Below are 27,711 nucleotides of genomic sequence, written 5' to 3'. Positions count from 1 at the left end.
CGACAACTATCCAATCTCTCCATGTAGCTCAAACTCTCCAACTCAGGCTACAGCCTTGTAAATCGTTTCTGAATCTTTTTCAAGATGAACATCCTTGCGAAAGCAAGGAGAGCAGAATTTTGCGCATAATCCCAAAGGTGGCCTACCCAATGCCCTGTACATGCACAAATTGATGTCCCAAATGCTATACTCAATGCACTGAACAATAAAGTTAAGCACGTTAACATATATTTTCAAGAACCTGGAACTCTACTTTCAAGAAGCTATGAACCTGCATTCCCAGATCCCTTTGCTTGACAACATGCCCCAGGCATTTAACGTTAGATGGACAGGTCATGCTCTGATTTGCCCAAACAAAATGAGGCAGCTCATATTTATCTATATTAAACGCCATCTGTCAAACCTCCTCCTCGCAGTCAATGTGATTTATGTCCCATTGTACTCTGAGGTAGCCTTCTTCATGCATACTTCACTGCCAATTCTGGTGTCATCTGCAAATTTATTAACCACACCTCATATGAACCCAGTGCCGACCCCTTTGGCACACTACAAGTGTGCAACTACCCACTACTAGTTCTCTTTGTATTCCATGTAATCGAAACTTGTTAACCAGTCTACCATGCAGAAGCTCACCTAATGATATACCAAAGTCCATCGCTAAGTTGCAAAAAACTCCTTTAGTATCTCACCCATCTCACATCGTTCCACACTTTGGTGGCCTTTCTGATATTTAGGGTGCCTTACTGACTCCTTTCTGCTCTTTTGTCATTGTTGCATCTGTAGAAAACCTGTGAATTCGTCTGAGCTCATTTATCAGAGCAATCTCACATCTCCTTTTTGTCCCACGATGCATCTCGCAAGTGTTCTCTGACTGCTCTCATACTCCACCAGCGATTCACTCTATCCCTTCTGCCTATACCTTATATATACTCGCTTCTTTTTCATTAACAGAATCTCAATTTCTCTAGTCATCCCGCGTTCCCCACATTTGCCCGACTTGCCTTTCACCCTGATAGGAACATACTGTTCCTGGGCTCTGATTATCCCATCTTTGAAGGCTTCCGCTTTACAGCCGTCACTTTACCTGCGAATATAAACTTCCAATTAACTTTTGAACGCACTTACTGAATACCACCAACACTGTCCTTCCTCTAATTTAGAACTCTGACTTGTGGAACAAGTCCTATCCTTTGCATAACTTATAGAAAACTGAGAATTGTGACCATTTGCTGCATTATTATCCTTCACTGATACGGCAGTCACTTGCCCTGTCCTATTTCCCATGAGTAGGTCACTTTTTGATGCTTTTCTAATTGATACATCCTCAGACTGAATGAGAAACTTTGCTGTACACACTTAAAAAGTTCCTCTCCATCCGATCTTTTAAGACTATGTCAAACCGGGCTAATGCTTCAAACGTTAAACCATGACCTTATTCACTAGTTTGTTCAGGTTAGAGATTAGAATGATTAGGATCATTTGATGTGTACAGCTTATTGTAAACTGGATATACCTGCAATGACGTGTAGATCACCGGATTCATGCCAGTGTAGTAGCTGCATTACCTAGTGGTGCTGTTAACTCTGGTCCAGCCTTTATCAGTACTACTATCGTAATGTCAGGAGATAGCATACACTTTGCAAACTCCAGTGTACTCAGGGGTTTCTCGATGTGTTGTGGCAGAATTTAAATTTATTGCATGTTGTCATCTGTGAGGCTGGTGAAATCCAGAGCAAACTTATAAATTTTCTACTTGACATTTCAGGAAGAAGGTGCTTACAATTTCCTTAACTGTCTTTTGTTCGACTGTTTTACAATTGTGACTTGAGATATTCATTGATCATCCACGATCAATAAATTCTTTAATGGTTGAAAATAAACTATTTTACTAGTAAAATTTAGAAAAACCATGTCGAATTTGTCAGCAGTTTTATTATACATGGAATGTGCTATGGTGACTGAGTCAAACCAATTATTTATTGTAAAACGACACCTGCGCTGGTTTCGTTCTCCAAATGAGCCGAGTAATTCAAATAAACACAGAAAACTTTGGGTACACAATAATTTACAGAAACTTACCTGGAACACCAAAAATTAAAACAATAGAGAAGTAAATATTTTCTACTGACCTGATTATACGTTGTCCTATTTCCATTCAATAGTGGGAATTTCTGCTTAGCTTCTCCATAGGCAGTTGATCATCTTGCCAACTGATGTCACTTTCTTGGACGAGAGAAACCTGAAATGGTGACAGGAGTATTATACAATAAATAGTATTACTTTCTGACCGTTGAACAACAGGATTAGACCGAAGTATGCACATGATGCACCAATGTTGTTCAACAAGCTGGATCATTTGACTAATATCGACATGAACATGCATGAGATTTTGCCAGCTCAATTATTTCTCAAAGAAACAATTATCTTGCCTGCATGGTCCGTTCATACGTTGACTTTTGACGAAGTCAACTCTATTGGTTATGAATCTACAAGAAATGACGGTTCGAATTTGCAAGGTAATCAATGCATTTTGTTTGCTCTTGCTTCCAAATAATGTACAGGAATTAGTGATTTTTCAAGAGATAGAAATCTTTTCTCGTAAGGCAAGCCTATACTGACTGGGAAATTATGCAGTTCAATTAAATTATGTGTCTGTTGTTATTTCATTAACTGGAGTAACTATCAGAGGAGAAGGATTTTGCGAGAGTAAACTAGTCTTCAAAGTTTTGAATTCAATGGGATCGCATTAAATTGAATTCTAAGTTCGGAGGAACATATTATCTCGCTGCAGGATAAGTGCCAAAGGATTAAATACAGCCAATATAGTATTGTTAGTCAAGAAATGCTCAAGGGATAAACCAGGAAATTGAAAATTTGACAGTTTAACCTCAGTGATGTGGAAAGTGATTAAAACATTTCTGAGGGTTACAATTAATCTGCCCATGGAGAGGGAGGAATTAATCATGAACAGCCAGCAGGGTTTTGTTGAGGGGAATTGAATCCTGATCAACTTGATTGATTTATTTTCAAAGAGGTAAGCAGTTGTGCAGGCAAAGGAAATGCGGTCAAAGTCGTCGATTTGGACTTCAGCAAGTTCTTTGATAACGTCCCGCTTGGGATACTGATAGAATTGTTAAGACCTGATTGAACCCACGGAAATTTTGAAAATTAGCACTAAAAAAGATAGCAGAGAGTGATTGTCGAAGGGTGTTTGTATATGTAAATGACCTAATGTTTATTGTAGGAAGGTTGATCAGTAAGTTAGTAGATGATATGAAAATTAGTGGGATGTCAAGAAGTGAGAAGGATTTCTGTAGGTTATTGAAGTATATAGAGTGGGCGGTCAGTTGACCTTGTGAGTGGTTAATAAAATGCAACCTGGATAATTATGAGGTGATGCAGTTGGAGAGGAAAGGAAAGGGAGTACACGATGAATGCTTGGACAGTGGGAAATGCTAAGGGTCATGAGGGTTATTGGTTGGGCTTCTCCGCCGATCCCTCAACATTGCAGAGTATGTCTAATATGTGAATAAGAAAACATGCATGATATTTGGCATATAATCAAGATATTGATTTTCGGGGCATGTTTATTGAGCCACAGCTGGGGTATTTCGTGCAGTCCTAAAATATACATTACAGGAGGACGTGGATCCCCTGGAGCAGGACGCAGACGAGATTTAACACGGTACTGCCAGAACTGGAGAGTTCCAAACGTGAAAAGAGACTAGATAGATTGTGGCTGCTTTCCTTGCAGTGAATGAAACTGAGGGAGTACACAATATATCAAATTATGAGGGGGAAATGCAACGTAGACATTCAGCAATGTTCCTCTTACGTGGAGAGAACAATAAGAATGAGACTTCGATGTAAGTTAACGAGCAGAAAAATTAGAAGCAACGTGAAGAATACGATTTTAACTCAATATTAGTCGGAATCGAGAAATCATAAGTTACGTGACTGGGAGGGTTAGAAATCCTCATAACAGTTAAGAAGCATTTAGCGACACAATAGCTTGCAAGACTATGGGCCTTTTGTTGTTTTGGAAGTTAGGAATCGCATAGTGAAGTGGCTACTTTTGGTTGCCACAGAATCGATGGGCTGAAGGGCTTTTGTTGTGCTGTACATCCCTGTGATTCTCTAGCAGTAAAGACAGACTTTTTTATTTTTGCACAGTTATTTATTTACATCATTTCCAAAAATATTCTTGCCTTAAAATCTGCTACAATGCCGTAAATTAAAATGGTGTGACCCGAAAATCCACCTCTCCAGTAGCACGTACATAATGCACGTGATGCAGGAAATGTCTCTTTAATTATCACATTTTTGTTTCACATTACTGTATTGTTTAAGTTACAGATCATTCAAACTGGTGAAACAGAGCTATTTTTTTCACGGATGTGATTTTCTGTTAAACATGAAATCCAGCACTCTCAGAGCTGCCATCCTAACATATGGCTCGTTGTGAAGTGACACTTAGTATAAACTGTCATTTTTTTAATGGAAGTTCTACTTTGATGAAACAAGGAATGACTTTTAAATTCTGAAACAGCATTCCAATGTATTGGATTGGAAGTCTTTTCCAAAAAGAACACAATCAATAATTATCCAAGCAATCAGGAATAAGTCAGTTTCAAACTCAGGATTGCATTTACAATATTTCCTACTGTTAGTCTATATGTTCAGGTTTATAAATACGTCAGGGTAGAACATAGAACATAGAACTGAACAGCAAAGAACAGGCCCTTCAGCCCACGATGTGTGCCGACCAGTGATCCTCATGTATGCACCCTCAAATTTCTGTGAACATACACATGTCCAGGAGTTCTTAAATGTCCCCAATGACCCTGCCTCCACAACTGCTGCTGGCAACGCATTCCATGCTCTTACACCTCTGTATAAAGAACCCGCCTCTGACATCCCCTCTATATTTTCTTCCAACCAGCTTAAAACTATGACCCCTCGTGTTAGTCATTTCTGCCCTGGGAAATAGTCTCTGGCTATCGACTCTATATTTGCCTCGCATTATCTTATATACCTCAATTAGGTCCCCTTTTCTCCTCCTTTTCTCCATTGAAAAAAGTCCGAGCTCAGTCAACCTCTCCCCATAAGATAAGCCCTCCATTCCAGGCAGCATCCTCGTGAACCTCCTCTGAACCGTCTGCAAAGCATCCACATCTTTCTTATAATGGGGCGACCAGAACTGGATGCAGTATTCCAAGTGCGATCTAACCAAAGTTTTATAGAGCTGCAACAACATCTCACGACTCTTAAACTCAATACCCCTGTTAATGAAAGCCAAAACACCATATGTTTTCTTAACAACCCTGTCCACTTGGGTGGCCATTTTAAGGGATCTATGTACCTGCACCCCAAGATCCCTCTGTTCCTCCACACAGCCAAGAATCCTATCCTTAATCCTGTACACAGCTTTCAAATTCGACCTTCTAAAATGCATCACCTCGCATTTATCCAGGTTGAACTCCATCTGCCACCTTTCAGTCCATCTCTGCATCCTGTCAATGTCCCGCTGCAGCCTACAACAGCCCTCCATCCTGTCAACCACACCTCCAACCTTTGTGTCATCTGAAAACCTGCTGACCCATCCTTCAATCCCCTCATCAAAGTCATTAATAGAAATTACAAACAACAGAGGCCCAAGGACAGAGCCCTGTGGAACACCACTCACCACTGACTTCCAGGCAGAATATTTTCCTTCTACTACCACTCACTGTCTTCTGTTGGCCAGCTAATTCTGTATCCAGACAGCTATGTTCCGCTGAATCCCATTCCTCCTGACCTTCTGAATGAGCCTACCATGGGAAACCTTACCAAATGCCTTGCTGAAGTCTATATACACCACATCCACAGCTCGACCCTCGTCAACCTTTGTAGTCACATTCTCAAAGAACTCGATAAGGTTTGTGAGGCATGACCTGCCCCTCACAAAGCCGTGTTGACTGCATTTACTCAAGCCATGTTCTTCCAGATGGTCATGAATCCTATCCCTCAGAATCCTTTCTAACACCTTGCAGACGACAGACGTGAGACTTACTGGTCTGTAATTGCTGTGGATTTCCCTATTTCTTTCTTGAAGAGAGGAATTACATTTGCCTCTCTCCAGTCCTCAGGTACGACTCCAGTGGAGAGCGAGGATGGAAAGATCTTCGCAAGTGGCGAAGCAATTGCATTTCTCGTTTCCCAAAACAGCCGAGGACAAATCTGATCTGGGCCTGGCGACTTGTCAATCTTAATGTTTGACAAAATTTTCAACACCTCAGCTTCCTTTATCTCTATCCATTCCAGCATGCACACCTGCTCTTCAAAGGTTTCATTCACTACTAAGTTCGTTTCTTTCGTAAGGACAGAAAGAAAGAACTCATTTAGGGCTTCCCTTACCCCCTCAGACTCCACACACAAATTCCCTATGCTATCCCTACTCTTTCTTTGACCATTCTCTTATTCCTCACATAAGTATAAAATGCCTTTGTGTTCTACCTAATCCGTTCTGCCAAGCCTTTCTCGTGCTCCCTCCTGGCTCTCCTCAGACCATTTTTAAGCTCCTTCCTCGCCTGCCTGTAATCCTGTAGAGCTGAGCTTGACCCTAGCTTCCTCCACCTTATGTAAGCTACCTTTTTCCTTTTGACGAGAAGCTCCACCGCTCTCGTCATCCAAGGTTCCTTTATCTTACCACTTCTTGCCTGTCTCAGAGGGACATATTTATTCATCACGTGCAACAACTGTTCCTTAAACCGTCTCCACATGTCTATAGTGCCTTTACCATGGAACAATTGCTCCCAATCCATGCTTCCTAACTCATGTCTAATAACATCATAGTTTCCTCTTCCCCAATTAAATATCCTCCCATTTTGACTAATCATCTCCTTCTCCATAGCTATGTCGAATGTGAGGCAGTTGTGGTCACTATCACCAAAATGTTCTCCCACCACAAGATCTGATATCTGCCCCGGCTCGTTTCCGAGCACTAAGTCTAGAATGGCCTCTCCCCTCGTCGGCCTGTCAACGTACTGAGTTAGGAAACCCTCCTGAACACACCTTACAAAAACAGCTCCATTCAAATCTTCTGCTCGAAGTAGGTTCCAATCAATATTGGGAAAATTAAAGTTACCCATTACAACAACCCTACTACTTCCACACTTCCCCAAAATCTGCCGACCTATGCTTTCTTCCATCTCCCTGCTGCTATTGGGGACCTGTAGTAAACCTCTGAAGAGGTGACTAATCCCTTGCTGTATCTAAATTCCACCCATACTGACTCGGTCGGCAGATCTTCTTCGACAATAGAAGCTTCTGTCGCTGTGATACCTTCTCTGATTAGTAGTGCTACACCCCCACCTCTTTTCCCCCCTCCCTATTCTTTTTAAATTCTCTAAACCCTGGAACATCCAGCAACCATTCCTGCCCCTGAGAAACCCATGTCTCTGTTATGGCCACAACATCATAGCACCAGGTACTGATCCATGCTCTAAGTTCATCACTTTTATTCTTGATACTCCTTGCGTTAAAGCAAACACAGTTTAACTGATACCTTGGTTCCTTGCCTGGAAAATCCTTCCCACTAGTTGGTCTCCCTCTTGCTATTGCCTCATCTGCATACAGCTCAGGTTTCCACCCCCCGTGCCGTACTAGTTTAAACCCTCTCAAACTGCTCGAGCAAACCGTCCACCCAGGACATTGGTCCCCTTCCAGTTCAGATGCAACCAGTCCTTCTTTTACATGTCCCACCTTCCCCGGAAGGCATCTCAATTATCGACATATCTGAAGCCCTCCCTCCGACACCAGCTGCACAGCCACATATTAAGCTGCGCCCGCTCCCTGTTCCTCGCCTCGCTATCTCGTGGCACCGGTAGTAAACTAGATAACACTACTCTGTTCGTCCTGCTTTGCAGCTTCCATCCTAACTCCCTGAAATCACTTTTTATATCTTCGATACTTTTCCTGGCTATATCACTCGTGCCAATATGAAACAAGATTTCTGGCTGTTCGCCCTCCCCTTTTCGAACCTTATTCACCCGATTGGAGACGTCCCGGACCCTCGGACCAGGGAGGCAACATACCTTCCGGGAATCCCGATCCTGACCACAAAATCTCCTGTCGATTCCCCTAACTATCGAGTCCCCTACCACTCGTACTTTTCTAATCTGCCTCCTTCCCTTCTTTGCCACAGTGTCAGGCTCAGTGCCAGAGAACTGACAGCGATGGCTTTCCTCTGGTAGGTCATCCTCCCCAGCAGTATCCAAAACGGTATACTTATTGCTGAGGAGAATGTCCACAGGGGATCTCTGCACTGTCTGACTGTCCCCTTTCCTCCCCGAACTGTAACCCATTTATCCTTGTCCTGAGCCTTAGGTGTGACCAACTCCCGGTAACTCGTCTCAATTACCCCCTCAGCCTCCCGAATGATCCGTAGTTCATCCAGTTCCTGCTCCAATTCCCTAACACGGTTTTCAAGGAGCTGGAGTTGGGTGCACTTCCCACAGATGTAGCCAGCGGAGAGGTGTGCCATGTCTTTCACCTGCCACATTCTGCAGGAGGACCAAGCAACTGCCCTAGCATCCATACCCGACTTATCTGAACACGCACTCAGTACTAAAGTAGAAAGCTTAGTTCAAGTTGCTATAAAATCAATAACAAACTTGTATTCAATAGAGGAAGTTTAGAATGAACATTACCTTATTAACTAGGTTACAGGAGGAGGGCGGGTGGGAGACTCTACAGTTGTCGAGTCTTGGGTTTCGCCGCCTTGCTGATATATATGGTCACTGCTTTCCTTCCCGGCTGCCGCTCTGGTCCTCGTCACTTCCTCCGCCGCTCCCGCTCCTTCTGTGAAAGGGAAAACACTGCTGTCCGCTACAGGTAAGTAATTTTAAAAGAAAACTGCCTTACCTTAGATGCAGTCTTCCGGGTTCGTCTGTTTTTAATAATAGAATTTTTTCACCAAATCACCATTGCACTTTCGAAATGTTTGAATTTTAAAAATACGCATTTGATAATCTAATGACAGATGTAATCAAACCACATCACAAGAATTTTACCTGGATTTCTCAGCAATATATACCAACGCTATCGTGTACATTGAGACATAACATTTCATTGAACCTTGACCTTATTCGCGTTGGATTTCTAATGTTCTCGCCTTGGAACTCCCTCAAAAATCTTGAAACTCGAACTGCCTCAAAGCCTGTTCTCATCAAAGTGAATTGATTTTGAAACCTGAACGTCCACTTGACTTGGTCAATAAAACATGCACTGAATGATTACCAGTTGTTTGAGAAACAAAAGTTGCCAACTGGTTTCTCTTCCAAATGTTGGTCACATCGATCCACATATGTTTAGTTACAGAAGAATTCTTCTCAGCCTCAGAGTATTGAAACAATGCCAACGCTTCTCCGAATGTATTCATACTCAGAGAAGCATCATATAGAAACATAGAATATTGAGCAAGGGTACACGATTGAACAATGAGACCGGCTATGACAGATCAGCTAAGCTTGAAGGATTTCTCGGCACGAGAACTGCCCAGAAGCTTCGAACAACAATAATGTTGCATATTGGATCACCTTTACCAGCTCTCGAGAACATCTGGTCACATTGATTTCCTTTCTGTCCCACATCCTACCACCACTTATCAACCAGAACCCCACAGCAAGACTTGTCGCTACATTACGTAGGGTAGAAGACAGCTTATCTTTGACCTCAGAGCTACCCAACAAATACACCGAAATACAGCAATTAAAATAGTGGGCGGCACGGTGGCACAGTGGTTAGCACTGCTGCCTCGCAGCGCCGGAGACCCGGGTTCAATTCCCGACTCAAGCGACTGACTGTGTGGAGTTTGCACGTTCTCCCCGTGTCTGCGTGGGTTTCCTCCGGGGCTCCGGTTTCCTCCCACAGTCCAAAGATGTGCAAGTCAGGTGAATTGGCCATGCTAAATTGCCCGTAGTGTTAGGTAAAGGGGTAAATGTTGGGGTATGGGTGGGTTACGCTTCGGCGGGTCGGTGTGGACTTGTTGGGCCGAAGGGCCTGTTTCCACACTGTAAGTAATCTAATCTAAAATGCTGTAAAACTCGTCACAAGTACAGACTGCAGTCTCATCGATGTAAAAGTAATGAAGCATCTCCAACAAAATGTTCCTTTGTGATTTCTGTGTACTGAAGTGACATGCACTAACTTCGAAAGGTGTGGTACTGGAAAAGCACATCAGGTCAGGAAACATCCTAGGAGCAGGAGAGTCGACTTTTTGGCCATAAACCCTTGATCCGGAATGAATGGTTCGTCAGAATAGTGGGATTATGGGACACTTTATGCATAAATGTTAAAAAGGACTGCGCATGTACGAGCTCAGTGGATCACATTGTTCGAAAAATAGAATGTGCATTTAAGAATTAACAGGGGAGAGTTTTTCAATGGAAGTGCTGTGCAGTTTTCCCATCCGCAAACCATGGCAATGCACGTGCACCAATATTTTGCTAGTAATTAAGAAAAAAAACATAGCCAGTTTATTTCATTTCACGTTTAATATGTGGTTAGTGGTGTAGTGCAAGAATCAGAATGGTTTCAATTACTTACAATATCTACAAATAAATTGCTGGTTTGTAATTATTATTTCGTAGTCACCTTTGGTGAACATACAGAGGACGATAACAAAGGAAGGTTTTAGACGGCTACAAAATGTTGCCAAAGAGATTGAAAATGCAAAGTGATTTGTTATATTGTGGTAAATGGTATATATTGGAATATGTCAGTTTATCTATCTGAGCAGGAAGAATAGTAAGGATGCAAGATGGCAAGTTTTGTCGACCCACGGCACTAATTTACAAGATTCTAAATCTTTTCATTTAGTTCAATGAGGAATTTAACTTACGTAAATGTGTTACAACAGTAAAGGGATGAATGATCATTAGTTTGAGCTCATTTCTGAATTTCCGCTGGAAAACTACATATATAAAGGTGTTTGTGCAGCAGCTCAATGTTCTGAGAATATATCCTGATTGTTCCAGAATAATAAATGGGTCGTTGTAATTTGTTACTAAAAATTCAGCATTCGTAAATTGTACAGAAATATAAGATGCAAAGGATGCACTCCATAAAAGTATAAAATTGGCAGATATGGCCAGCAATATAATCATTGATTTTCTTCTGCTCTCCACCTCCGGATCGTCCAGGTTCTCACCATTGTTCTTTCGTTGCAGTCCTCTTCTGATGGTGTTTGCCTGCATTATATGTCTGATAGTTACAGCATTTAACAGTAATATCAAAACAAAGGGAAGAAATGGGGTTAAAAGCGTTTCCAACCACCAATACGCTATCCATATTGGTAGGATGTGAAAGCTTGTTTTCACAGCACAGGACCACGGTAAATTATCAATTATTTCACGAGGTTTGAATATAAAATACAGTGGAATAGTCTGCAAGATGCTCAAAATAATTATCACTGCTATAACTGCATTTGCACTTTTAACATTACAATAGCTTTTTCGGAGCTTTTGACAGCAAATAGCAACACATCGATCAAAGGTGAATGCGACAGTAAACCAAACAGACAAGTCAATGGAAACCAAACACAGAGTGATGTTAAGGCTGCAAATTGGGGTGTAGTTAAGGAATGAATATGGAAAATAAGAATCCTTAATCTCATAGAGTATTGCGTTAAATAGCAGCAATGATAAATCAGCTGTTGACATGCAGACCAGGTATCGAGTGACACATTTGGAGAGGTCACAACGACCACGCGAAAGAATTAGAATTGTTAGCACATTAGCTGAAACGAAACAAAGACAAAAATGGTCATTCTTAACATAGTGAGTTATTGGTCAGTAAACGTAATTTGTTTGAAATCGAGTGTGGTTAGTCCTGGTGCATACATTTCTTTGAGACCTTCAAAACAATGAAATCAAGTGAAATAGTTTAGTTCTCTGCTAAGACGATTCCCATGAACTTATACAACTAAACAGGCCAACGTGTAAATTTTGATCTATAATGTGTCTAAAGCCATGGATGTTCAATGATTTCTAATTGCATTGTATTGCTCTGGTAAAGGTACCTGGCGCTCGATCATTTGTTTCTGAGTTTATTGAAATTGTTTCGATTTCCATTGTTGAACGTGGAATATATAAAATAATCTAGAAGCTTTTCCATTTAAAAAAAAAAGTGTTTCTAAGCGACTCAACAAACAAACCAGTCTTCGGAATCAGAACTGCCCCACTTTCAGGTTTTGAGAAAGAGATACGCAATTTTGATGATATGCCTTAAAAAAGATAGATTGGAAAACTTGAAAAACGTAAAGGCATTTAATCGACCTGAAGACACGCCATAAAAACGGTAAATGAAAACCATTACTTTATACGTGTGATTTAGCGCACAATGTTCGGATTAAGTGAGCTAAAATTTTCCTTTTTATTCTGAAATTCTACACCAGACTTTTCAGGATTCTCCAGATATATAAGAGACCCCAGTGAAAACTGAAGACCTGACTGTGTAAAATCGTAAAACAGACAGCTATTTTCTGCGCAACATTGGAGCAGCTGCTTATCAGACAAATAGAATTCATTTCGAACCTATCTATACGGCGTAACAGACAGATTTGGTTGTTGTTGTAGTACAGAGCTCGCTGAAGAACTCTTAATTATAAAAATGCACTGAAGTATACGTGGCCTCATTTCAGCAGGGCTGAAATAAATAGAAAAACGTTAGATCGAAATTATACAATGTTTCGTTCAGGCTACAATTGAATGGCTGTCAATACACCCGCCAAACTGTATAGGTTACACCTGCAGTCAGATTTTCTAACATAGTATTAGACCCCTACTTCTAAGTCAGTTCATAACATTTTAATTTCACCTGTACCTGAGGTGCGTGTTAACATGATCAAAAGATTAATTGAAAGCAAAACTATTAAGTTCAAACAGGTTTCAAGATTGTGGCTTTTATTTATAAGTTCCAAAAGTGACACCAGAATGGAATGCTCATACCTTTAGAAAGCATTAAGCAAGCTGTTTACAATTTGATCAGAAAAAAATAATACAGATGCGCCATCCCTTAGGATCTATAAGACAACTAAGTAATCAAAATCGTCCAAATACAAGACACATAACAAACTGTGCCTGAGACAAAGTGTGCACCTTAAAATTTACAGTCAAAAATAAATTAAATGCGAAGCTATGAGAAGTATTGTTACCAGAGACGACTGCATATATAAATTGAACTTGTCCCAGAAAATCAGCTAAAGCGAATAGCAACGATTCATTCAAGGTGAAAATGTGTAAATACGTCGCTGACCAAAGTGGAATTTGTGAATCTCATCCTTCTGGTCATGTGCTCGAAATATGTGGTGCATTTCTTATAAAATGTGCATTTTTTAAAAAAATCACAGCACCACTTGCAGCTTCTCTGAGGAGTGGATCAAAATTCAGATATCTGACAATTGCTCTTTTAATCCTTCTCCCCTGGCACATACTTAAGGGCACACTGAGTATTCGTAGCAGGCTAAAGGTTTCATTTCCACTTCAAAAATTCAAGGTATATTGGATGCGGCAACTTCTGTCTGCAACCAAAAATATACTGCAGGTGTCATACGAACATTTCAATGGTTATATTGCTTGTCAAACCATTCTACTGAGAAAAATTCAGAGCAAAGTGGTTGCTGCTGTTTGATGGATGATTGAATTAATTATTTTCTGCAAATTGAGCATCTTAAGAATGGAACATTTGACCGTTAGCAAGAGCTGTGATCACATTAATAGAATTTACAATTATTAATTGATTTTCAGAAACATACCTGGGATGCCAACGGCTGCAAGAATAGGGTAGTAAATACGTTCTATGTGTATGATAATCGGCTGTTCCATGTTTGCACAGGAAGTAGCTGTCGCTTTATGATTCTACGCAGGCATGTCTTCAGTTTACACTAGGGTCTCTAATATGTCTGGAGAATCCTCAAAGGACAACTGATTGACATTAGTTTCTGTGTTTTGTATAATCGTTGTTAGCATGAGTCATTTTTAATTCTTGGGACTATTTACTTCATCATATCACCTTCAAATGCGAGAAATTATAATATTATTTTTGTTGTATTTTTAATGTATTGCATTTTAATTCCTGCGCTTGAAAACCTGTGTTAGAGAGGTTTCGATCTGAAAATTAGTTTGATATTAAAGCACGACAAAATGTCGGAAAAACATGGAGGGCCGAACGGCCTGGACTGTACTGTTATATGTTCTAAGTTGAATAACATTTTCATGTGCTTACTTGACGAAATAAGCATTAGATTTATGTAGGGTGAGCGGAAATTGGATGCATAAATATAATGAGGATATTCTGTTCAATTAAATACGAAATAAATCAATTTGAGGAGATAAGAGTCGGATGTGAGATCAAGGCTTCCAGATCAATAGACAAAGGGTACTATACAGTCTTTAAACAGTGTGACAAAGGTGAACTGCCATATTGAAATATTCCAGACGTTGACAAGTTGAAGTGTAGGACGTGGTCGACAATTATGAATGTTCCAGACAATTACTATTAGATTGGAATATTAGATTTAAGAAACTCCTGGAAACCTCGACAGATCTTTGGTAACTTCCATAATTGCCAAATAAATTTGATGAGAACACTATGTACGTCCTTGAAGCTATGTGATCCATTGCATTATTGCATCACATTACTTCTTTTTGAACTACAGAAGAAAAAAATGTAATTCTCATGTCGCTTGAAATTCAATTTCGTGGCAGTCTTACTGTGTTTTGCAATTTGCATTGCACGATTGCTTTTGCAAACAGAAACTATCAATTGTGAATTCAACCTAGTTGTTGCACACTTCTGAGTTAATTTGCTGTACTGCTAGCAATAATGGCCATTGTGGATGTTGCCACTCAGGCAAGCAAAACAATCAGATTCACTGAATGTTTCCATGTCGTGTTCTGACAGTTTTTGTTTTATTTAGAAATCAATTGCCGATGTGATGATGTTCTCGTGCATTGGTCAACTTAATTTTGAGGAGAAATTGATGCGTATTATCGAGTTAAATCATTTAATCTTATTTTTAAGTCATGTAGTAGATCATAAACCTGGAACTCGTGGAATAGAGGAACAGGAGTAGATTATATTCAGCAGCCGAGCATGTTTACCGTTCAATTCCATCACTGATATCAAATCTGTATATTGTAGCAATGTATTATGTATTCATAAAATTGATATCAACCATTTTAGTACTTTATCATATTAATTATACTTCTAAATGCATTAATAAGATGGGGGGAGGGGAGCAATCGCCTTGCCATCTTCTCGCTGACTATTAATCCAGAGATCCAAGAAATGTCCTCGGGGATTAGGCTAAAATCTCGCCATGGCAGAAAGTAGAATTTGAATTCAATAGATATGTGGAACTAAAGATGATCAAGAACGACCTTTTCGATTTCTGGAAACACTCGCTTGATTTACTAATGTCCTTTAGGGAAGAAAGCTGTCCTCCTTCCCTGTTCTGGTGTACATATGACTCAGATCCTGACTTCTTTTCTGGGCAATTAGGGCTGGCAGTTGGTCTAGCTAGTGACAGTCACATTTCGTGAATGAATAAAAAAGTAAATGTCTGTTTCAATGATTAAAACAATTTATTACATAATTATGAAACAGGATAAGCAGTGATGGCGAAATAAATTTTCCTGAACGTCGCTGGACCTTGCCTACAATAACTTATTCCAAAGGATGCTTTATGATAGCTTAGGGCATTTTACCTTGAGCAAAGTGTTACGAATTTTGCTGGAATGTGTGTTGAGTCGAGTTTGGTGGAGTGCTGTTGTCAGTGATGCCGAGCACATTTCTGTCATACAGGAACAAACTCCCAGATTACCTGCAACTTGAGCCCAGATAGGAAGATCACGCTCTGTTTACACCTCGTCTTGCCATGTTGTGTTTCCTAAATAACTGGCAAATCAATGCAGATCGCAGAACTGAATAGAATCCCTGGTGCTGTCATTATTTTTAATAGGCTGCTGTGCAGATGGACAAGCAACATCAATCTGGAGCGGCAGAGAGAGGAATATGGTTTTCCTACTTTGGTTTATGGGCCTGGAGATCCTGCTGAAGTGGATGGTGTACAGTTGGACTTACCCATGAGAAGCAGTAGAGGAGATGGCTTAATATTATGATAGCCTATTAGAGGATTGTTACACATGCAAACTTTTCTCAGCCGTTGGAAGAATGCCCAATACTTCAGAAAGAAGCTCAATGTCATTTTGCACTCTGCCAAAATACTATCATGTCTCTCTGATAACTCACACTCCATCTGTCTCTTGTATTGCAACAAGTTCTCACCGAGTCTCGTTCTTTGCTACTGTCACTAATCTATCCAGCATACTCCCCACATATGCTAACCAATCCAAATCTGCAATGCCACTCATTCTGCACACTTACTGCTCGACTCACTTGGTAAACCTTCCCAACTGTACCAACAACAATAACTAAACCACCTGATTTAATCTTCCGTATTGCTGATTGATTCTTATTCCAAGAGGATTAAAGCCAATAATAGGACAACGAGTGTCAAAATGGATTATGGGCTGACCAGCATTCACATTCTGACATTGACTGGCCCTAGCAGAAGCTGCACTTCACCTGATGTAGCAGGAATACCTTAGCAAATGCTGCGTACTCATCACTGGACAAAGTTCTGCTGGCAACCAAAACAAGCTGCAATATTTTCCAATTATGCGAACGTCAAAAAAAGCCGGTAATGAGGTGAGCCTGATATCTCTGAGTGAGTGAGGAAAATGAAAAAAGCCAAGGCAGTGATGCCAGGACCATCCAGTGAGATTTTGAATCGGTGAAAACTCTGCCATCAAGATGTAGCCTGGTCCAGTCCATGATTTTATTGCATGCGCATGAGTGCAAAGTGCTATTGCCAGAGGATTAAAATTGTAAATGTCGATGCAGACGAGGTGGAGCATTGAAGAGCAAAACCATCTTGCAATATGTTCCACATGTGCCATGAGGGGTCTTGTTGGTTGGCATATGTTGGGAATCAATGTCTGTGGAGGAGTGGTGTATGTGGGTGGCCCATGAATGCTCCCTCTTGAATGGATATTATTTGGAAGAAGTGCGGATTAGAATCCAAAAACAACCCACTCTACTTTCCATGTCGACTTATCCAGATAGAGAGTTTATATCACAAGTTTGGTAAAATGTGTGATCTGGACTGTTTGGTAGCAATTGCTAACAATACGTGCATCAATTAGGAAACCATTGATCAAAGGTTTTAATCCCATGCTTGTGCAAAGTGAACGTGGTACTACGAGATGATATTGTGCACAATTCTACAACTCAGCTCACCATAACCTACGTTGCAGAGAGTTTAGTGCGTTTCTGCATGATACATGTTCATAACAAGAGAGAGAGATTGCACCATTGAGATACTCAGACCAGATACAAGTAATGCAGATTTTTCGGTAAACCAAAGCAATTGCACTCATTGTCTACCAAAAAACATGATATCATATTGATGACTCACTCTGGGGGGAAAATTGGCCGTGCATTTAAAGTGCAACAATATGACCAGTTCTAGTAAGGAACTGCTTGTATTGTTTTTAGTGGATCTGGAGAATATTTAGAAGAAAGTTGCAGATTTGACAGTCAAAGCACATGACAGAGAGTTATCGACTGGACTGTTTTTCATGTAATTGCGACTGAAAACGATTCTGTTTATTTGTTCACTTCAGAGAGTCGTAATCACTTCCTTTAAGTGATTTCTAAACTTTGTCACTGCGAAAATTCCTGCGTTTGTGCAAGAACTGAAAAGCTGACTCACTTTATTCGAAAGGATTACAGTAATTGTTGTTAATTATTTTTCCGCGTAATTTGAACAGATATCTCCAAGAAAATACTTTTGCAAGATTAAAATCTTTGCCGTATTTCAATAGGTCTTCTATGGCTCGTTAGCTCTGGACCTTTGTTTTTTTTTTCTGGCAGTAATTAATAATACCATATGACTGTTCGCAGAGGTAACCATCCCAGTGGGCGCACTGCACAATGTAGGCTTTAAAAAAGAAAACCAGGTGCATCATAAATTCCTTTTACTGATTTATTGACACAATAAAATGAAATGTGACGTAAAACAAGCAACCCACAAACCGCTGCTATGTTCATGACTGTGCATTTCTTTTTTTCCTGTGAATTATTTATTTCTTGGCTTCAGGAATCACATGAAAACAGGCAATCAAACCTGAAAGCGATTGAACTTAGGGTGAACTTAAGGTAATACAGCAAACTGTAAACCAAAACTTAATTAGGGAAAATGATTTTCTTTTTTGAAGAAAAATTATTTGTAATAAATGGAGGAGTAGGTCAGTTGCTGCCAAAGGCCACTACGTAATTCTTGCAACTTTTGTAAAGACCACGATTCTGACAGGTATAGATACAAATTGGCAATTCATCAGCTGCAATAAACATGAAATAAGAAAAAGCCATAATTGTCTTCATAATAAGGCGGTCAATTAATTGAAACACGACGCAGCCAAGAAAAGCGTGAAAACATTTTTTGAAGTAACACTTGTGATGTTTTCAGAGATGCATTAATTTCAATCAATTAGAGTAATGATTATGAAAATAACGGCGCACGTTAGCAGAGCACATGCAAAATCAATATTCTGCAACCATTCATGGGATGATAACATCACTGGCGATGTCAACATATATTGCCTATCACTTATTTTCCAGAGCGTAGTTTAAGAGTAACCCATTTTTCAGTGGATTTGCCCTCAACTGTACTCCAAGCCCAATTGAATTCAAACTCCACGATCTGCCATGACGAGGTCCAAATATGATGCCTAACGCATTACCTTAATCGCTGAATTAGCAGTTCAGCAATCATGCTATTAGACTATCATGGGTTACATAGGATAAGTGAGATGGGTGGTAGAAACGGGCGAGTATTGTTCGATGAAGGTCATTTTGATGTCGAGATCATCTCGTCACATGATGTGCACCTTTCTGAAGAGGTTGTTTAGAGTTTCCAATTGATGCAGATTATTCCTATTTAAACGCTTTACTTGCAATTGAACTCACCATGGGTTGGATCTTAGCAAACTCACTACACAGCTATACATTGGAAAGGCTTTTGTGGCATGGAGAAAATGTCTCTAACTTACAGCCAAAGGGTTCTGGATCAATTACCACAAACGTCAGAGGCGTGCCAAATCGTATATGTGTAGATTGATAAAAATATGCAGACCAGCTGTCGGTAAAACTCGACATGGAAACCAGGGTAGGTTCTTGGCGTGTTCAAATCGTCATTTGCTCGAGAAGACCGAAACATTGGCCACCAAGATTTTGGCACGCTACTTGACCGCCAGTCACATGTCATCCACATCCATGAAGATTGGCATGCCTTTCTGAACTAGCCTTTATAAACCCTTATGGGTTACAGGGCTTTTCTGGACTTCAAACATTGAACTTTGATGTGCACAAGCAACTAGCAGTGCAATCATGTAGCAAGGAAACTTAGTGCACAAGGAAAAGTATCCAGCTCAATAACTCGACGAGACTGCATCCCTGAGTTGTTTGTTCACTGTACAATACTCTCTTTCAGCCTGACGAGATACGTGTAGAATTCCCACCTTGCATTGCTTTCTCTTACCTTTCAGAGCATTTCCCCATTCTGTTCAAACAATAGACTAACATTGCTAGAATATTCCTCTGCTACTTAGTGCACAAACAAAACAGGGATGCTTGCATCAACCGTCAGCAAACCTGAGTCGAATCAAAGGCAATATCATTCACTAAAGTAATCTGGCACAATAAGACAAAGATAGTCTCAGATATCAGTCCAGCACCTGTTCAGGCGCTAAGAGTCTGTATAACTTTCGAAAAAGGTGTGAGGATTTGAATGGTGGTCAGGAAACCACACATCTTCACTCCTTCAGTTCAATTTAAGCTATTTTGCTCATGGAACGAGAGACAGAAAGTATAATGGAAGATGAAAGTGGGTAACACAAGTCACATAATTTGCATGCCGGGTGAATAGAATCACAGATTGGGATGGGTAAAGGCATTTTAGAAATACGAAAAATGCACTTGCAAGAGCAGTAGACAATCACACTACGTGCCAAACGTGTCCTGCAGAAGGGATAGAAAGGGTGAGAGGTTTCAGACTGAATATGATGAAAGGTACGCTTCTGGAGTGGGGAAAAACATTGAACTTCTTCCACAGCACAGGTCATTAATTCAGGTGGTTAATACTGCTGTAGCTTGTGTGGAAATCTTGGAACAGTCAACACAGACTGATGTTATGGATTCCAATAACACTACTGTAGGAAGAAGAAGCCTCACCATTGCATCAACCCATCTCCGTGAACATAGCCACAAAGTGGGGTGCAGACTTTCTACTGTCTGATTTTCGAGGGCAAATATAAGGCACTCCAAAGTGCATTTGCAGAGAGGCAATCCTTTTTCAACTACCGAATGGTTGATTCAATATTGTTCTGTTGCCTGGAATGTTGCTGGTTAATGTCGGGATTTCTCGTGAATATCAGTTGGCTCTTGACAATTGCTTGCGGTAAATGGGATAGGATTCAATATGATTATCGCTGTTAAGGCTCAGACTCCAGTTATTGCGATGAGTTTCGCAAAAATGTAGCAAGATAACTTGCCTGCTCTTTCGATAAGAAGTACTCTATTGAACCCGGCAACTAAAACTCTAGCAAAAGATGCAAAGTTTCAGCTCACTCTTCCAACTAGTAACACGTGCAAAACAATAGGCAAATACCTCCCAATCGGAGTCACAATTGTTCCTAAGCTCACAGAAATTCTCTCAGAAAATCGTGACGCTCTTTGACAGACATAATCCTTCAATACTTATCTCACGTCAATATAGTTGTGCAATGGAGAATGTGTGTACGAAAAAAGTCATTTTGGACAGCAAGTGGTTCAATTTCTAAGAGTAAACAACACTAAGTTGTGCTAAGGGGTGGGTTTTATTCGGATTTATGTGTGGAGAAACAGGATGCAAGGAGGTCGAACTTATGTGCCTTAATCAAGGTACTGGTGAGGAGACACCCGAAATGGTCCTTTTGCTTAGGAGCAAAATACTTAGGGAAAAGCACATCATATATAAAGTTTCTGAAAAGATTCTGGTTATTAATGTTCCAGCTAGACGTCAAGTTCTAAATTACGACTGATGACAATAATAGCTGTTACTATGCTCCTGATCTTTTCAATATTCAAGAGTGATTCAGCAAATACGTCAGATTTGCGTGCAGGTGGAGCACCACTGGAACTGTGTCCACATAAGTGTGGAAGCTGTGAAACATGAGTATGAAAAAGGAAAGACTGTAAAACTAGAAATTCAGAACATCTAAAAGTCATTCTTTACATGAGTATGTGAATATCATCAAACTTCGACTGTGGACGAAACATTGCTTTTTTTGTGAAACGATTTAAAATGAGCCAGGCCCTAATCTGTCGATCCAGAGCCAGGACACGTTGGAGTTAGTGTCCTGAGTGGGCGGAGGTGCGTCTTGCGTGCAGTATGACATTCTCCAGTTCGAGGCGTCTGACATCGAAGTGAAGGCGTCAGGGATGTCAAACGAAGCGCACATTGCCATCATTCTGGGGATGAATTCCAACATCATCGACCAGAGGAACCGGGGCGGGGGGGGGGAGTGGGGGGGGGGGGGGGGGGGGGGTTGGCGTAGATGGGGGGAGATATCTACGAGGAGGGAAAGCTTAACTTTTGAATCTATTCAGTTTTAGTAGTATCAATTTAATATTAATTTATTCAGTAATTTATTTGTTATTCAAAGATGATGCTGGAACTTGGTGATACTATTCACTTTTCACTGTACCTAGGGATAAGCGTAATAAACAAAATAAGTTATTAAGGTAACCCGAATGTCATAAGTAAGAATAAAATAGTGCTGCTAAATTGTTTAAATGGGAATATAATTTTTACAGCTCTCAAGTGGGCAGAGGATGCAGGAGGATAAACCCTCAACTTAGCGGGATGAGCGGTGTGGAAGCGAGAATAAGGGGCAAAACTCTCACAATTAAAAGGAATGCTATTTAAGGTTGATATGTGCTGATATTTCTTCAATCGGGGTCTTGGAATTCTTCAGAGATTGAGCTTTTGCCCGAAATATTGATTTTACTTCTCCTCGGATGCTGCCTGAACTGCTGTGCTTTTCCAGCACCATTCTAATCTAGACTCTGTTTCCATCATCTGCCGTCATTGTTTTTACCCAATCTGTATAGATTGTCATTCAGTTTATTCATGGCAGAGCTCAACAAATTTGTAGATATTGGAGATATTAGTAAACATGCAGCATTTTACTTAACTGGCATTGAAGTAGGAGATCAATCAAGATTGAGATGAAAGGTGCAGCTGGATTGGGAGACTACACAGCATGATGCTGCTTTGATTTCGAATATGACTGCATCCTCAGAAAACGAATGGAAATATCGTGATTGTGTTTAGACATGAGCAATATATAATTTAGGAGTGTGAAGGGCTGTAGTGGTCGTGAATGTGTACTTTGAGATTTGCTTACTCCTCAGTCAGGGAGTGCAAAATCCAAGTTTGCCTAAGTATAAAACTGGACGGGAATGTAAATTCTCAGAAGGACACAAAGAGATTTTCGTGAGTCACCAACATATTACGGCAACAATAGTGAATGATAGAGTATCACAGAATTATTATTTTCTTATTTGGCTCATCCAACCTACATCACGTCTCAGCTAAATTTGACTCGATGTTGAAATCCTCCTGTGATGATTCCACATAACTCTGCATTTCATTCTCAGTCTCGACACGCAAATGATGTGGATGAGAATATGCCGAGTCAACATGTTGAGTAGCTTGGAGGGAAACTTGCAGGTTGTCTTGATAAACTGAAGTGGTTGAGGGCTCAGAGAATTCTGTCTGAGTATATTGAATGAATTTGTGAGTGCATCTTATTAATTCTGTGCACTACAGCTACTGAGCATCAGTAATAAATGAACTAAATGCTTCCTACCAATCGAGTGGACTACTTTGTCCTGGATGGTGTCTAAATTCTTGACTGTTTTTGGAGATATGTCCATCCGTCCAAGTGGGGAGAAATCTTTCATATTCCTCACTTTCACCTTGTAGCTTATAGACAAAGTTGGAGAGTCAGGGCGCGAGTTAGCTGCTTCAAAATCTTTGCTCCTCTGCTGCTCTTGTTGCGTTTGTGTTTATGTGATAAGTCAAGCTGAGTTTGATCAATGGTAACCCTGAGAATGTTGATAGTGTTGGATGCAGTTAGGAGAAGCATGTTGATCATTGATTATCATTGTTTGCATGCAGTGCCAGAGACCTGAAATTGATTCCATCTTGGGTAACTGTCTGTGTGGAGTTTGTACATTCTCAATGTATCTGTGAGGTTTTCCATCGGGTGGTCCGGTTTCTTGTCATATTTCAAATTCACGCAGATTAGTTAAATTGTCTAGGCTAAGTTGCTGTGTTCTGTCCACGAATGTGCCAGTGACATGGGTTAAACATGGTAAATTTGGCATTACAGAGATTAGGCTTTTCCGAAAGATCTCATGATTCAGTGATGGTTACACCATTGACTGTCAAGAGTGGCGGTCAGATTGACTATTATTGGCGATTACCTGGCGTTTATGTGGCTATAATATTACATGCCACTTGTCTAGAATATTATCCATATCTTGTTGCGTTTCACCATGGATTGCTTCAACGTCTGAACAGTCTTGAATGATGATAAAGCTTATCCAACCTTTGGTGATCATCCCCAATTCAGATGACATGATGCAGGTTTTATGAAGACGATTAAGCAAAAGATACTGCCCTGAGTTACTCCTGGTCGGGAACAGAGAACGCTGACCTCCAATAAGAACAACCATCTGCTATGTGTCTTGGATAATTATAACTTGTGGAGAGTTAGCTATCTGATATCTATTAACTCCAGTGTCTTCTTGCTGCCATACTCGTTTCAATGTGGCCTTGATGTAAAAGGCCATCACTCTCACCTCACTACTGGAATTCAAATGATTTGTCAATGTTTGAACAAAGGCTCTAATGAGATCTGGAGTTGAGTGGCCTCAGTGGAACCAGATTGTGCAGTCAATGACCATGTGTTACTTGATAGGACTGTTGATTACACCTTCCATCACATTTCAGATAATTAATAGTAGACTGATGGGACAATAATTGTCTAGGTTGAATTTGATATGGGGTTTTGCATGCAGGTCATACCTGGGCAACTTGTCACATTGTCAGGTAGACATCATGTTTTCAGTGCTTTGGAAGTATTTGGTGATGGAAATGTCACGTTTGGGAGCACAAAGTATCAGTATTATTGACGGAACGTTGGCTTGAGTAGAACCTTCACAGGATCCTGTGTCTCCAAAGGTTTCTTGGTATCATTTGGAGAGAATTGAATTGGCAGAATCCTGCTACCTGTAGGAACCTATGGAGGAGGTCGAGTTGGATTATCCACTCGTCATTTCTAGCTGAAGATTTCTCCAAATGCGTATGCCTTATATTTTGCACTGATGTATTGGGTTGTTCCATCATTGAACAAATGGATATTTCTGACCCTTTTACTGAAGAGAAATGTTTAATTTTCAACAACTAGATGTGGCAGGACTTCTGGACTTACATTTGATGCATTATTTGTGGAATCTCTTAGATAGGTCTCTCTATCTCTGCTGTTTTATATGGAAACAGGTTCAGATGGCCAACGGGCCTACTTTTCCAAGGCTCCCCGAGAAAATAGCATTAGAAGCAAATCTCATCATTACAGTTGAGAATGTATTCAGGTATCTTACATGTGTGCTCATGATGGCAGGGCAGTCCTCTTGTCGACAACATCTGGTCTGCGACTTCAAACATCGCATCCTGCTTTAACAGTTTATATAAATGCAATTTCTCTTGATTCATTCGTACTGGTTAAACAATAATCAGCAAAAGCAAGGAACGTTCGGGTGAACGTACAAGCAGGAAAACGGTTCATTGACATGAATTGAATGGCACAATTTCCAGTGCAGATTGTGCTGCATATTTATCATTTTAACTAACGTACTTTTGATACATTAGAAGTAATAGAATTTTGGGGCACGTTCACCTTTGAACTATCATTCACAATACGTGATAACAAAAGAATTGTGAATTGAATAGTATGTCTGATCTTGCGTTCCTGCAAATGAAAAGGATAGGAAAATTAGTTCGGTTACACCATGGCATGCAAGTCGTTACATTCCCATTTTCTAAAATTGTCAAGATTAAATGTACAGTCGTTATTTAGTTTGGGGATGTAAATTATTTTATGTTACAGAAGTGGGGTAAATTTGAAACAAGCTCGAATTTGTCAACATTTTTCACCTTGCACTCAACGGAGTAATTCGTAAGAAATAATAAAATAAAATTGAAAATTCGCACGTATGATTTATAAGAGGAGCGTGTCAGTTGGCTGGAAAGTGGACATTCAATGGTAGTGGTGTTTCCATCAACCGTGATGCAATTCATTTTTGTGCACTGGAAGCAGCATATAAGAATAAACAGGGCCCTGTTATTTGCAGAGAAACATTGTGTCGTTTTCGTCTGCCTGTTTTTCTGCAAAGAAAAGGACAAAGACATTCAGTCTTCATGACACTGAATTGACCAAATCTATGTAATCTTGCCTGGTTTAAGATGCAAACATGTCTTAACAGTTAATTATGGTTATCGTCAACTAGTGCATTGCCCATGCTAATATGTCTACCAAATAAAGTCTGCCTGAACAAGTCTCCACTCACACTGTACAAATGTCGGTTTCGCATCAGTTTAATTTTTCCTGAAAATTACACTGATGAGACAAAGATGGAATGCTTCAAAAATATCTCTTTTTATCAGTAATGATTCATTTAAACTACTTTACTTGAATCCATGAGTAGATTCAAGGGAGTTTTAATGATGGTCTTTATTTCTTTCCCTGAATTTGCGCTGGACAAAATCATAAATATACGTGTTGATGCAGCAACTCATAGAGGAAAAAATGTATTCAGATTTTTCGAGATTAATAAATGGATCATTGTAATTTGTTTCCAAAAACGATATATCAGCAAATTCTACCCAAAGGTGAGATACGAGTGTTACAGTGCACAAAAGCAAAACGCTGCCAAATGTAGTGAGAAATGGAATAATTAATATTCTTCATTTCTCTATCACTGGATCATTGTGATCCTGACATTGTTTTTTTTTCCCACCGACACCACTTCTTACTCTATTTGAATGTAAAATTCTCCTGGTGGTCAATGCGTTGAACAAAAATATCACAAATGGAACAGTTGGGGTTAGAATATTTTCAAGCCAGAAACACGTGACTTATACTGTTGTAAAAGCTGGTCGTTACAGTACAAGACCATGAGTGTAATTATTTCACGAGGTTCGTGTATAAAATTCATGTGAGCGCTCTGCAAACTGCTGACATAACACACAACAGCTGTAATTACTATTGAAGTTGTAGTGATGCAGTAGTTTTTTCGTAGCTTCTGACAGCAAACAGCAACAAATCTATCAATGGTGAATGAGACAGTCAACCACACAGACCAATCAATGCAAACAAAAATAAAAACGATGTTGAGATGGGAAAACGGGAGTGCAGTTAAGGGATGTCCGTGGAAAAAAAAATTAATCTCAAAGGGCAATGTGCCAAATTTCAGTACAGATAAATCTGCCACTGCCATCGCCACGAGGTATATGGTGATGCATTTGGAGAGTTCACAGCGTCCACAGAAGAGAATTACAATTGTCACCAAATTTGCTGCAAAGAATCAAAAAGAGGAAGTAACTTAATAGTTTGAGGATGATCAGTCAGCATGCAATTTTCGGCTCAAAACATTGTGCATTGTTTATGTTGGCATTTGCCAAATTGGAAGAGTTGAAAAACTAGTAACTTGCATTATTGGCCATAATGTCAGCATGGTTTATGACTGGTGCACTCGAAAATAAATGATCGACTAATCATATCAGTCTCCCGTAAGCTGGAGTGTTCAAATTTCTATCACATCCGGGAGGTTCACTGATGCATTGGAATGAATTTCTGTTCCAAAACGTTGCTGAAACAAAAGGTTGCCCTTTCGTTTGTTTTATACATTTAAAAGGAAAAATTAATTGCAAATTTCAAACAAACTTTTTTTCTGATACACGCGTTATTAATCATTTGCATATGCAATCAATCAAAATTTGGAGGTTGCAATAAATTGTGGGTATATTCCATACAAGGCAGAAATCAAATGGTTGCTTTAATAAACTTAGAGAATGGGCAGGAATATTAAACTTGCATAAAAATGTGTGCAACTTAGTACTTATTGACAGACAAAAATAAACTCGCAATTTGCGTTTTAGAAATTAAATGTCTACACTGTGTGCAGGACAAATAGATATAGGCTTAGGGATGCAAAGTTCACTAAACGAGCTGCCCAAGTTAACAAGGCCGAAAATATCCCAAAAAATTCCAAGGTTTCATTAACATATTTATATAGGTATGAACTTTATAACAAAGATTTTTTAATGCCAAATTAACACAATCTTAATGTCAATCTCGGCATATTGTAAACAGTGGTTGCTTCATTAATTTGTTAAAACAAAAGAGGCATCGCAGACACATGCATTGTTATTCGTAGAATATTACTGAGCATGGAGATTAAATGTCTGATGGCAAATTTATCAGGTCAGCAAGAAAT

The sequence above is a fragment of the Chiloscyllium plagiosum genome, unplaced genomic scaffold (genome assembly GCF_037043375.1).
Source record: "Chiloscyllium plagiosum isolate Xiang-an unplaced genomic scaffold, Cpla_swu_hap1 HiC_scaffold_35, whole genome shotgun sequence".
In the NCBI taxonomy this organism is placed as follows: Eukaryota; Metazoa; Chordata; class Chondrichthyes; order Orectolobiformes; family Hemiscylliidae; genus Chiloscyllium; species Chiloscyllium plagiosum.
This window is presented reverse-complemented; position numbering follows the sequence as displayed.